Genomic DNA, 12617 nt, shown 5'->3' with positions numbered 1-12617 from the left:
CGGATTCTATATAAGGAGCCGCGCGTCGCCGCCATTTTCACACGTGCATTGAGATTGATAGGGAGAGGACGTGGCTGGCGTCCTCTCCGTTTAGAATTAGAATAGATTAGAGAGACACTTGATTTACTAATTTTGGGGAGCATCAGGAGTACTCAGTAGTGTACAGTGCAGAGTTTTGCTGATAGTGACCAGTGACCACCACTTTTATTTATAATCCGTTCTCTGCCTGAAAAAAGCGATACACAGCACACAGTGACTCAGTCACATACCATATCTGTGTGCACTGCTCAGGCTCAGGCCAGTGTGCTGCATCATCTATTATCTATATATAATATTATATATATCTGTCTGACTGCTCAGCTCACACAGCTTATAATTGTGGGGGAGACTGGGGAGCACTACTGCAGTGCCATTATAGGTTATAGCAGGAGCCAGGAGTACATAATATATTATATAGTGAGTGACCACCAGACACACAGTGCAGTTTATTTAATATATCCCTTCTCTGCCTGAAAAAAGCGATACACACAGTGACTCAGTCAGTCACATACCATATCTATGTGCACTGCTCAGGCTCAGGCCAGTGTGCTGCATCATCTATATATATATTATATATCTGTCTGACTGCTCAGCTCACACAGCTTATAATTGTGGGGGAGACTGGGGAGCACTACTGCAGTGCCAGTTATAGGTTATAGCAGGAGCCAGGAGTACATAATATTATATTAAAATTAAACAGTGCACACTTTTGCTGCAGGAGTGCCACTGCCAGTGTGACTAGTGACCAGTGACCTGACCACCAGTATATATAATATTAGTAGTATACTATCTCTTTATCAACCAGTCTATATTAGCAGCAGACACAGTACAGTGCGGTAGTTCACGGCTGTGGCTACCTCTGTGTCGGCACTCGGCAGCCCGTCCATAATTGTATATACCACCTAACCGTGGTTTTTTTTTCTTTCTTTATACATACATACTAGTTACGAGTATACTATCTCTTTATCAACCAGTCTATATATTAGCAGCAGACACAGTACAGTGCGGTAGTTCACGGCTGTGGCTACCTCTGTGTCGGCACTCGGCAGCCCGTCCATAATTGTATATACCACCTAACCGTGGTATTTTTTTCTTTCTTTATACATACATACTAGTTACGAGTATACTATCTCTTTATCAACCAGTCTATATATTAGCAGCAGACACAGTACAGTGCGGTAGTTCACGGCTGTGGCTACCTCTGTGTCGGCACTCGGCAGCCCGTCCATAATTGTATATACCACCTAACCGTGGTTTTTTTTTCTTTCTTTATACATACATACTAGTTACGAGTATACTATCTCTTTATCAACCAGTCTATATATTAGCAGCAGACACAGTACAGTGCGGTAGTTTACGGCTGTGGCTACCTCTGTGTCGGCACTCGGCAGCCCGTCCATAATTGTATATACCACCTAACCGTGGTTTTTTTTTCTTTCTTTATACATACATACTAGTTACGAGTATACTATCTCTTTATCAACCAGTCTATATATTAGCAGCAGACACAGTACAGTGCGGTAGTTCACGGCTGTGGCTACCTCTGTGTCGGCACTCGGCAGCCCGTCCATAATTGTATATACCACCTAACCGTGGTTTTTTTTTCTTTCTTTATACATACATACTAGTTACGAGTATACTATCTCTTTATCAACCAGTCTATATATTAGCAGCAGACACAGTACAGTGCGGTAGTTCACGGCTGTGGCTACCTCTGTGTCGGCACTCGGCAGCCCGTCCATAATTGTATATACCACCTAACCGTGGTTTTTTTTTCTTTCTTTATACATACATACTAGTTACGAGTATACTATCTCTTTATCAACCAGTCTATATATTAGCAGCAGACACAGTACAGTGCGGTAGTTCACGGCTGTGGCTACCTCTGTGTCGGCACTCGGCAGCCCGTCCATAATTGTATATACCACCTAACCGTGGTTTTTTTTTCTTTCTTTATACATACATACTAGTTACGAGTATACTATCTCTTTATCAACCAGTCTATATATTAGCAGCAGACACAGTACAGTGCGGTAGTTCACGGCTGTGGCTACCTCTGTGTCGGCACTCGGCAGCCCGTCCATAATTGTATATACCACCTAACCGTGGTTTTTTTTTCTTTCTTTATACATACATACTAGTTACGAGTATACTATCTCTTTATCAACCAGTCTATATATTAGCAGCAGACACAGTACAGTGCGGTAGTTCACGGCTGTGGCTACCTCTGTGTCGGCACTCGGCAGCCCGTCCATAATTGTATATACCACCTAACCGTGTTTTTTTTTTTCTTTCTTTATACATACATACTAGTTACGAGTATACTATCTCTTTATCAACCAGTCTATATATTAGCAGCAGACACAGTACAGTGCGGTAGTTCACGGCTGTGGCTACCTCTGTGTCGGCACTCGGCAGCCCGTCCATAATTGTATACTAGTATCCAATCCATCCATCTCCATTGTTTACCTGAGGTGCCTTTTAGTTGTGCCTATTAAAATATGGAGAACAAAAATGTTGAGGTTCCAAAATTAGGGAAAGATCAAGATCCACTTCCACCTCGTGCTGAAGCTGCTGCCACTAGTCATGGCCGAGATGATGAAATGCCAGCAACGTCGTCTGCCAAGGCCGATGCCCAATGGCATAGTACAGAGCATGTCAAAACCAAAACACCAAATATCAGTAAAAAAAGGACTCCAAAACCTAAAATAAAATTGTCGGAGGAGAAGCGTAAACTTGCCAATATGCCATTTACCACACGGAGTGGCAAGGAACGGCTGAGGCCCTGGCCTATGTTCATGGCTAGTGGTTCAGCTTCACATGAGGATGGAAGCACTCAGCCTCTCGCTAGAAAACTGAAAAGACTCAAGCTGGCAAAAGCACCGCAAAGAACTGTGCGTTCTTTGAAATCCCAAATCCACAAGGAGAGTCCAATTGTGTCGGTTGCGATGCCTGACCTTCCCAACACTGGACGTGAAGAGCATGCGCCTTCCACCATTTGCACGCCCCCTGCAAGTGCTGGAAGGAGCACCCGCAGTCCAGTTCCTGATAGTCAGATTGAAGATGTCAGTGTTGAAGTACACCAGGATGAGGAGGATATGGGTGTTGCTGGCGCTGGGGAGGAAATTGACCAGGAGGATTCTGATGGTGAGGTGGTTTGTTTAAGTCAGGCACCCGGGGAGACACCTGTTGTCCGTGGGAGGAATATGGCCGTTGACATGCCAGGTGAAAATACCAAAAAAATCAGCTCTTCGGTGTGGAGGTATTTCACCAGAAATGCGGACAACAGGTGTCAAGCCGTGTGTTCCCTTTGTCAAGCTGTAATAAGTAGGGGTAAGGACGTTAACCACCTCGGAACATCCTCCCTTATACGTCACCTGCAGCGCATTCATAATAAGTCAGTGACAAGTTCAAAAACTTTGGGTGACAGCGGAAGCAGTCCACTGACCAGTAAATCCCTTCCTCTTGTAACCAAGCTCACGCAAACCACCCCACCAACTCCCTCAGTGTCAATTTCCTCCTTCCCCAGGAATGCCAATAGTCCTGCAGGCCATGTCACTGGCAATTCTGACGAGTCCTCTCCTGCCTGGGATTCCTCCGATGCATCCTTGCGTGTAACGCCTACTGCTGCTGGCGCTGCTGTTGTTGCCGCTGGGAGTCGATGGTCATCCCAGAGGGGAAGTCGTAAGCCCACTTGTACTACTTCCAGTAAGCAATTGACTGTTCAACAGTCCTTTGCGAGGAAGATGAAATATCACAGCAGTCATCCTACTGCAAAGCGGATAACTGAGTCCTTGACAACTATGTTGGTGTTAGACGTGCGTCCGGTATCCGCCGTTAGTTCACAGGGAACTAGACAATTTATTGAGGCAGTGTGCCCCCGTTACCAAATACCATCTAGGTTCCACTTCTCTAGGCAGGCGATACCGAGAATGTACACGGACATCAGAAAAAGACTCACCAGTGTCCTAAAAAATGCAGTTGTACCCAATGTCCACTTAACCACGGACATGTGGACAAGTGGAGCAGGGCAGGGTCAGGACTATATGACTGTGACAGCCCACTGGGTAGATGTATGGACTCCCGCCGCAAGAACAGCAGCGGCGGCACCAGTAGCAGCATCTCGCAAACGCCAACTCTTTCCTAGGCAGGCTACGCTTTGTATCACCGCTTTCCAGAATACGCACACAGCTGAAAACCTCTTACGGCAACTGAGGAAGATCATCGCGGAATGGCTTACCCCAATTGGACTCTCCTGTGGATTTGTGGCATCGGACAACGCCAGCAATATTGTGTGTGCATTAAATATGGGCAAATTCCAGCACGTCCCATGTTTTGCACATACCTTGAATTTGGTGGTGCAGAATTTTTTAAAAAACGACAGGGGCGTGCAAGAGATGCTGTCGGTGGCCAGAAAAATTGCGGGACACTTTCGGCGTACAGGCACCACGTACAGAAGACTGGAGCACCACCAAAAACTACTGAACCTGCCCTGCCATCATCTGAAGCAAGAAGTGGTAACGAGGTGGAATTCAACCCTCTATATGCTTCAGAGGTTGGAGGAGCAGCAAAAGGCCATTCAAGCCTATACAATTGAGCACGATATAGTAGGTGGAATGCACCTGTCTCAAGTGCAGTGGAGAATGATTTCAACGTTGTGCAAGATTCTGATGCCCTTTGAACTTGCCACACGTGAAGTCAGTTCAGACACTGCCAGCCTGAGTCAGGTCATTCCCCTCATCAGGCTTTTGCAGAAGAAGCTGGAGGCATTGAAGAAGGAGCTAAAAGGGAGCGATTCCGCTAGGCATGTGGGACTTGAGGATGCAGCCCTTAATTCGCTCCTAGATTTAAAGCCTACCTTGGATCTCTCTTTCCGGCAGACACAGGTCTGCTGGGGTTGAAAGTAGAGATGAGCGGGTTCGGTTTCTCTGAAACCGAACCCGCACGAACTTCATGTTTTTTTTACGGGTCCGAGCAGACTCGGATCCTCCCGCCTTGCTCGGTTAACCCGAGCGCGCCCGAACGTCATCATGACGCTGTCGGATTCTCGCGAGACTCGGATTCTATATAAGGAGCCGCGCGTCGCCGCCATTTTCACACGTGCATTGAGATTGATAGGGAGAGGACGTGGCTGGCGTCCTCTCCATTAGAAATTAGATTAGAAGAGAGAGAGAGATTGTGCAGAGTCAGACAGAGTTTACCACAGTGACCAGTGCAGTTGTTGTTAGTTAACTTTTATTTATTTTAATATAATATATCGGTTCTCTGCTATATCCGTTCTCTGCCTGAAAAAAAACGATACACAGCAGCAGCCAGTCACACAGTGTGACTCAGTCTGTGTGCACTCAGCTCAGCCCAGTGTGCTGCACATCAATGTATAAAAGGCAAAGCTTATAATAATTGTGGGGGAGACTGGGGAGCACTGCAGGTTGTTATAGCAGGAGCCCCCAGGAGTACATAATATTATATTAATTTAAAATTAAACAGTGCACACTTTTGCTGCAGGAGTGCCACTGCCAGTGTGACTAGTGGTGACCAGTGCCTGACCACCAGTATAGTAGTATATTGTTGTATGTATTGTATACTATCTCTTTATCAACCAGTCTATATTAGCAGCAGACACAGTACAGTGCGGTAGTTCACGGCTGTGGCTACCTCTGTGTCGGCAGTCGGAACTCGGCAGGCAGTCCGTCCATCCATAATTGTATTACAATATATACCACCTAACCGTGGTATTTTTTTTTCTTTCTTTATACCGTCGTCATAGTGTCATACTAGTTGTTACGAGTATACTACTATCTCTTTATCAACCAGTGTACAGTGCGGTAGTTCACGGCTGTGGCTACCTCTGTGTCGGCAGTCGGCAGGCAGTCCGTCCATCCATAATTGTATTATTATTATAATATATACCACCTAACCGTGGTTTTTTTTTCATTCTTTATACCGTCATAGTGTCATACTAGTTGTTACGAGTATACTACTATCTCTTTATCAACCAGTGTACAGTGCGGTAGTTCACGGCTGTGGCTACCTCTGTGTCGGCAGTCGGCAGGCAGTCCGTCCATCCATAATTGTATTATTATTATAATATATACCACCTAACCGTGGTTTTTTTTTCATTCTTTATACCGTCGTCATAGTGTCATACTAGTTGTTACGAGTATACTACTATCTCTTTATCAACCAGTGTACAGTGCGGTAGTTCACGGCTGTGGCTACCTCTGTGTCGGCAGTCGTCAGGCAGTCCGTCCATCCATAATTGTATTATTATTATAATATATACCACCTAACCGTGTTTTTTTTTTCATTCTTTATACCGTCGTCATAGTGTCATACTAGTTGTTACGAGTATACTACTATCTCTTTATCAACCAGTGTACAGTGCGGTAGTTCACGGCTGTGGCTACCTCTGTGTCGGCAGTCGGCAGGCAGTCCGTCCATCCATAATTGTATTATTATTATAATATATACCACCTAACTGTGGTATTTTTTTTCTTTCTTTATACCGTCGTCATAGTGTCATACTAGTTGTTACGAGTATACTACTATCTCTTTATCAACCAGTGTACAGTGCGGTAGTTCACGGCTGTGGCTACCTCTGTGTCGGCAGTCGGCAGGCAGTCCGTCCATCCATAATTGTATTATTATTATAATATATACCACCTAACCGTGGTTTTTTTTTTCATTCTTTATACCGTCGTCATAGTGTCATACTAGTTGTTACGAGTATACTACTATCTCTTTATCAACCAGTGTACAGTGCGGTAGTTCACGGCTGTGGCTACCTCTGTGTCGGCAGTCGGCAGGCAGTCCGTCCATCCATAATTGTATTATTATTATAATATATACCACCTAACTGTGGTATTTTTTTTTCTTTCTTTATACCGTCGTCATAGTGTCATACTAGTTGTTACGAGTATACTACTATCTCTTTATCAACCAGTGTACAGTGCGGTAGTTCACGGCTGTGGCTACCTCTGTGTCGGCAGTCGGCAGGCAGTCCGTCCATCCATAATTGTATTATTATTATAATATATACCACCTAACCGTGGTATTTTTTTTTCTTTCTTTATACCGTCGTCATAGTGTCATACTAGTTGTTACGAGTATACTACTATCTCTTTATCAACCAGTGTACAGTGCGGTAGTTCACGGCTGTGGCTACCTCTGTGTCGGCACTCGGCAGGCAGTCCGTCCATCCATAATTGTATTATTATTATAATATATACCACCTAACCGTGGTTTTTTTTTCATTCTTTATACCGTCGTCATAGTGTCATACTAGTTGTTATGAGTATACTACTATCTCTTTATCAACCAGTGTACAGTGCGGTAGTTCACGGCTGTGGCTACCTCTGTGTCGGCAGTCGGCAGGCAGTCCGTCCATCCATAATTGTATTATTATTATAATATATACCACCTAACTGTGGTATTTTTTTTTCTTTCTTTATACCGTCGTCATAGTGTCATACTAGTTGTTACGAGTATACTACTATCTCTTTATCAACCAGTGTACAGTGCGGTAGTTCACGGCTGTGGCTACCTCTGTGTCGGCAGTCGGCAGGCAGTCCGTCCATCCATAATTGTATTATTATTATAATATATACCACCTAACTGTGGTTTTTTTATACCACCTAACCGTGGCAGTCCGTCCATAATTGTATACTAGTATCCAATCCATCCATCTCCATTGTTTACCTGAGGTGCCTTTTAGTTCTGCCTATAAAATATGGAGAACAAAAAAGTTGAGGTTCCAAAATTAGGGAAAGATCAAGATCCACTTCCACCTCGTGCTGAAGCTGCTGCCACTAGTCATGGCCGAGACGATGAAATGCCAGCAACGTCGTCTGCCAAGGCCGATGCCCAATGTCATAGTACAGAGCATGTCAAATCCAAAACACCAAATATCAGAAAAAAAGGACTCCAAAACCTAAAATAAAATTGTCGGAGGAGAAGCGTAAACTTGCCAATATGCCATTTACCACACGGAGTGGCAAGGAACGGCTGAGGCCCTGGCCTATGTTCATGGCTAGTGGTTCAGCTTCACATGAGGATGGAAGCACTCAGCCTCTCGCTAGAAAACTGAAAAGACTCAAGCTGGCAAAAGCACCGCAAAGAACTGTGCGTTCTTTGAAATCCCAAATCCACAAGGAGAGTCCAATTGTGTCGTTTGCGATGCCTGACCTTCCCAACACTGGACGTGAAGAGCATGCGCCTTCCACTATTTGCATGCCCCCTGCAAGTGCTGGAAGGAGCACCCGCAGTCCAGTTCCTGATAGTCAGATTGAAGATGTCAGTGTTGAAGTACACCAGGATGAGGAGGATATGGGTGTTGCTGGCGCTGGGGAGGAAATTGACCAGGAGGATTCTGATGGTGAGGTGGTTTGTTTAAGTCAGGCACCCGGGGAGACACCTGTTGTCCGTGGGAGGAATATGGCCGTTGACATGCCAGGTGAAAATACCAAAAAAATCAGCTCTTCGGTGTGGAGGTATTTCACCAGAAATGCGGACAACAGGTGTCAAGCCGTGTGTTCCCTTTGTCAAGCTGTAATAAGTAGGGGTAAGGACGTTAACCACCTCGGAACATCCTCCCTTATACGTCACCTGCAGCGCATTCATAATAAGTCAGTGACAAGTTCAAAAACTTTGGGTGACAGCGGAAGCAGTCCACTGACCAGTAAATCCCTTCCTCTTGTAACCAAGCTCACGCAAACCACCCCACCAACTCCCTCAGTGTCAATTTCCTCCTTCCCCAGGAATGCCAATAGTCCTGCAGGCCATGTCACTGGCAAGTCTGACGAGTCCTCTCCTGCCTGTGATTCCTCCGATGCATCCTTGCGTGTAACGCCTACTGCTGCTGGCGCTGCTGTTGTTGCCGCTGGGAGTCGATGGTCATCCCAGAGGGGAAGTCGTAAGCCCACTTGTACTACTTCCAGTAAGCAATTGACTGTTCAACAGTCCTTTGCGAGGAAGATGAAATATCACAGCAGTCATCCTACTGCAAAGCGGATAACTGAGTCCTTGACAACTATGTTGGTGTTAGACGTGCGTCCGGTATCCGCCGTTAGTTCACAGGGAACTAGACAATTTATTGAGGCAGTGTGCCCCCGTTACCAAATACCATCTAGGTTCCACTTCTCTAGGCAGGCGATACCGAGAATGTACACGGACGTCAGAAAAAGACTCACCAGTGTCCTAAAAAATGCAGTTGTACCCAATGTCCACTTAACCACGGACATGTGGACAAGTGGAGCAGGGCAGGGTCAGGACTATATGACTGTGACAGCCCACTGGGTAGATGTATGGACTCCCGCCGCAAGAACAGCAGCGGCGGCACCAGTAGCAGCATCTCGCAAACGCCAACTCTTTCCTAGGCAGGCTACGCTTTGTATCACCGCTTTCCAGAATACGCACACAGCTGAAAACCTCTTACGGCAACTGAGGAAGATCATCGCGGAATGGCTTACCCCAATTGGACTCTCCTGTGGATTTGTGGCATCGGACAACGCCAGCAATATTGTGTGTGCATTAAATATGGGCAAATTCCAGCACGTCCCATGTTTTGCACATACCTTGAATTTGGTGGTGCAGAATTTTTTAAAAAACGACAGGGGCGTGCAAGAGATGCTGTCGGTGGCCAGAAAAATTGCGGGACACTTTCGGCGTACAGGCACCACGTACAGAAGACTGGAGCACCACCAAAAACTACTGAACCTGCCCTGCCATCATCTGAAGCAAGAAGTGGTAACGAGGTGGAATTCAACCCTCTATATGCTTCAGAGGTTGGAGGAGCAGCAAAAGGCCATTCAAGCCTATACAATTGAGCACGATATAGGAGATGGAATGCACCTGTCTCAAGTGCAGTGGAGAATGATTTCAACGTTGTGCAAGGTTCTGATGCCCTTTGAACTTGCCACACGTGAAGTCAGTTCAGACACTGCCAGCCTGAGTCAGGTCATTCCCCTCATCAGGCTTTTGCAGAAGAAGCTGGAGGCATTGAAGAAGGAGCTAACACGGAGCGATTCCGCTAGGCATGTGGGACTTGTGGATGCAGCCCTTAATTCGCTTAACAAGGATTCACGGGTGGTCAATCTGTTGAAATCAGAGCACTACATTTTGGCCACCGTGCTCGATCCTAGATTTAAAGCCTACCTTGGATCTCTCTTTCCGGCAGACACAGGTCTGCTGGGGTTGAAAGACCTGCTGGTGACAAAATTGTCAAGTCAAGCGGAACGCGACCTGTCAACATCTCCTCCTTCACATTCTCCCGCAACTGGGGGTGCGAGGAAAAGGCTCAGAATTGCGAGCCCACCCGCTGGCGGTGATGCAGGGCAGTCTGGAGCGACTGCTGATGCTGACATCTGGTCCGGACTGAAGGACCTGACAACGATTACGGACATGTCGTCTACTGTCACTGCATATGATTCTCTCAACATTGATAGAATGGTGGAGGATTATATGAGTGACCGCATCCAAGTAGGCACGTCACACAGTCCGTACTTATACTGGCAGGAAAAAGAGGCAATTTGGAGGCCCTTGCACAAACTGGCTTTATTCTACCTAAGTTGCCCTCCCACAAGTGTGTACTCCGAAAGAGTGTTTAGTGCCGCCGCTCACCTTGTCAGCAATCGGCGTACGAGGTTACATCCAGAAAATGTGGAGAAGATGATGTTCATTAAAATGAATTATAATCAATTCCTCCGCGGAGACATTGACCAGCAGCAATTGCCTCCACAAAGTACACAGGGAGCTGAGATGGTGGATTCCAGTGGGGACGAATTGATAATCTGTGAGGAGGGGGATGTACACGGTGATATATCGGAGGGTGAAGATGAGGTGGACATCTTGCCTCTGTAGAGCCAGTTTGTGCAAGGAGAGATTAATTGCTTCTTTTTTGGGGGGGGTCCAAACCAACCCGTCATATCAGTCACAGTCGTGTGGCAGACCCTGTCACTGAAATGATGGGTTGGTTAAAGTGTGCATGTCCTGTTTTGTTTATACAACATAAGGGTGGGTGGGAGGGCCCAAGGATAATTCCATCTTGCACCTCTTTTTTCTTTTCTTTTTCTTTGCATCATGTGCTGATTGGGGAGGGTTTTTTGGAAGGGCCATCCTGCGTGACACTGCAGTGCCACTCCTAGATGGGCCCGGTGTTTGTGTCGGCCACTAGGGTCGCTAATCTTACTCACACAGCTACCTCATTGCGCCTCTTTTTTTCATTGCGTCATGTGCTGTTTGGGGAGGGTTTTTTGGAAGGGCCATCCTGCGTGACACTGCAGTGCCACTCCTAGATGGGCCCGGTGTTTGTGTCGGCCACTAGGGTCGCTAATCTTACTCACACAGCTACCTCATTGCGCCTCTTTTTTTCTTTGCGTCATGTGCTGTTTGGGGAGGGTTTTTTGGAAGGGCCATCCTGCGTGACACTGCAGTGCCACTCCTAGATGGGCCCGGTGTTTGTGTCGGCCACTAGGGTCGCTAATCTTACTCACACAGCTACCTCATTGCGCCTCTTTTTTTCTTTGCGTCATGTGCTATTTGGGGAGGGTTTTTTGGAAGGGACATCCTGCGTGACACTGCAGTGCCACTCCTAGATGGGCCCGGTGTTTGTGTCGGCCACTAGGGTCGCTTATCTTACTCACACAGCGACCTCGGTGCAAATTTTAGGACTAAAAATAATATTGTGAGGTGTGAGGTATTCAGAATAGACTGAAAATGAGTGTAAATTATGGTTTTTGAGGTTAATAATACTTTGGGATCAAAATGACCCCCAAATTCTATGATTTAAGCTGTTTTTTAGTGTTTTTTGAAAAAAAACACCCGAATCCAAAACACACCCGAATCCGACAAAAAAAATTCGGTGAGGTTTTGCCAAAACGCGGTCGAACCCAAAACACGGCCGCGGAACCGAACCCAAAACCAAAACACAAAACCCGAAAAATTTCAGGCGCTCATCTCTAGTGAAAATGGCGGCGACGCGCGGCTCCTTATATAGAATCCGAGTCTCGCGAGAATCCGACAGCGTCATGATGACGTTCGGGCGCGCTCGGGTTAACCGAGCAAGGCGGGAAGATCCGAGTCGCTCGGACCCGTGAAAAAAAACATGAAGTTCGTGCGGGTTCGGATTCAGAGAAACCGAACCCGCTCATCTCTACTTTTTACACATTACAACAGACAGCGTCCCCTTTTTACACATTACGGCAGAGTCCACCTTTTACACATTACGGCAGACAGACAACACCTTTTACACATCAAAAATAGATAGACACATACCACCCCAGGGATCCCGATCGCCAGAATGCCAGTGGGGGTGGGCAAGCACAATGGAGCCACTTGCACCACGCAGTGGGCTCGGTGGCATGCTATGCTCGCCAAGTTTCTATTCCCACTCGATGCATGTCGTGGACACCCATGAGTGGGAATAGTCCATGTAAGTCGGCATGCCGACTGTTGGCATTGTCAGCGGTCGGGATTCCGGCGTAGGTATCCTGACCGCTAGCAAATCAACTATATCCCATACGAAGCACATCCTACATTAATCAACAGCAACAACAGCCTGGTTTAAAGAAAATCACCATAAA

Source organism: Pseudophryne corroboree, chromosome 6 (assembly GCF_028390025.1).
Source record: "Pseudophryne corroboree isolate aPseCor3 chromosome 6, aPseCor3.hap2, whole genome shotgun sequence".
Classification (NCBI taxonomy): domain Eukaryota; kingdom Metazoa; phylum Chordata; class Amphibia; order Anura; family Myobatrachidae; genus Pseudophryne; species Pseudophryne corroboree.
Note: the sequence above shows the minus strand (reverse complement) of the source record.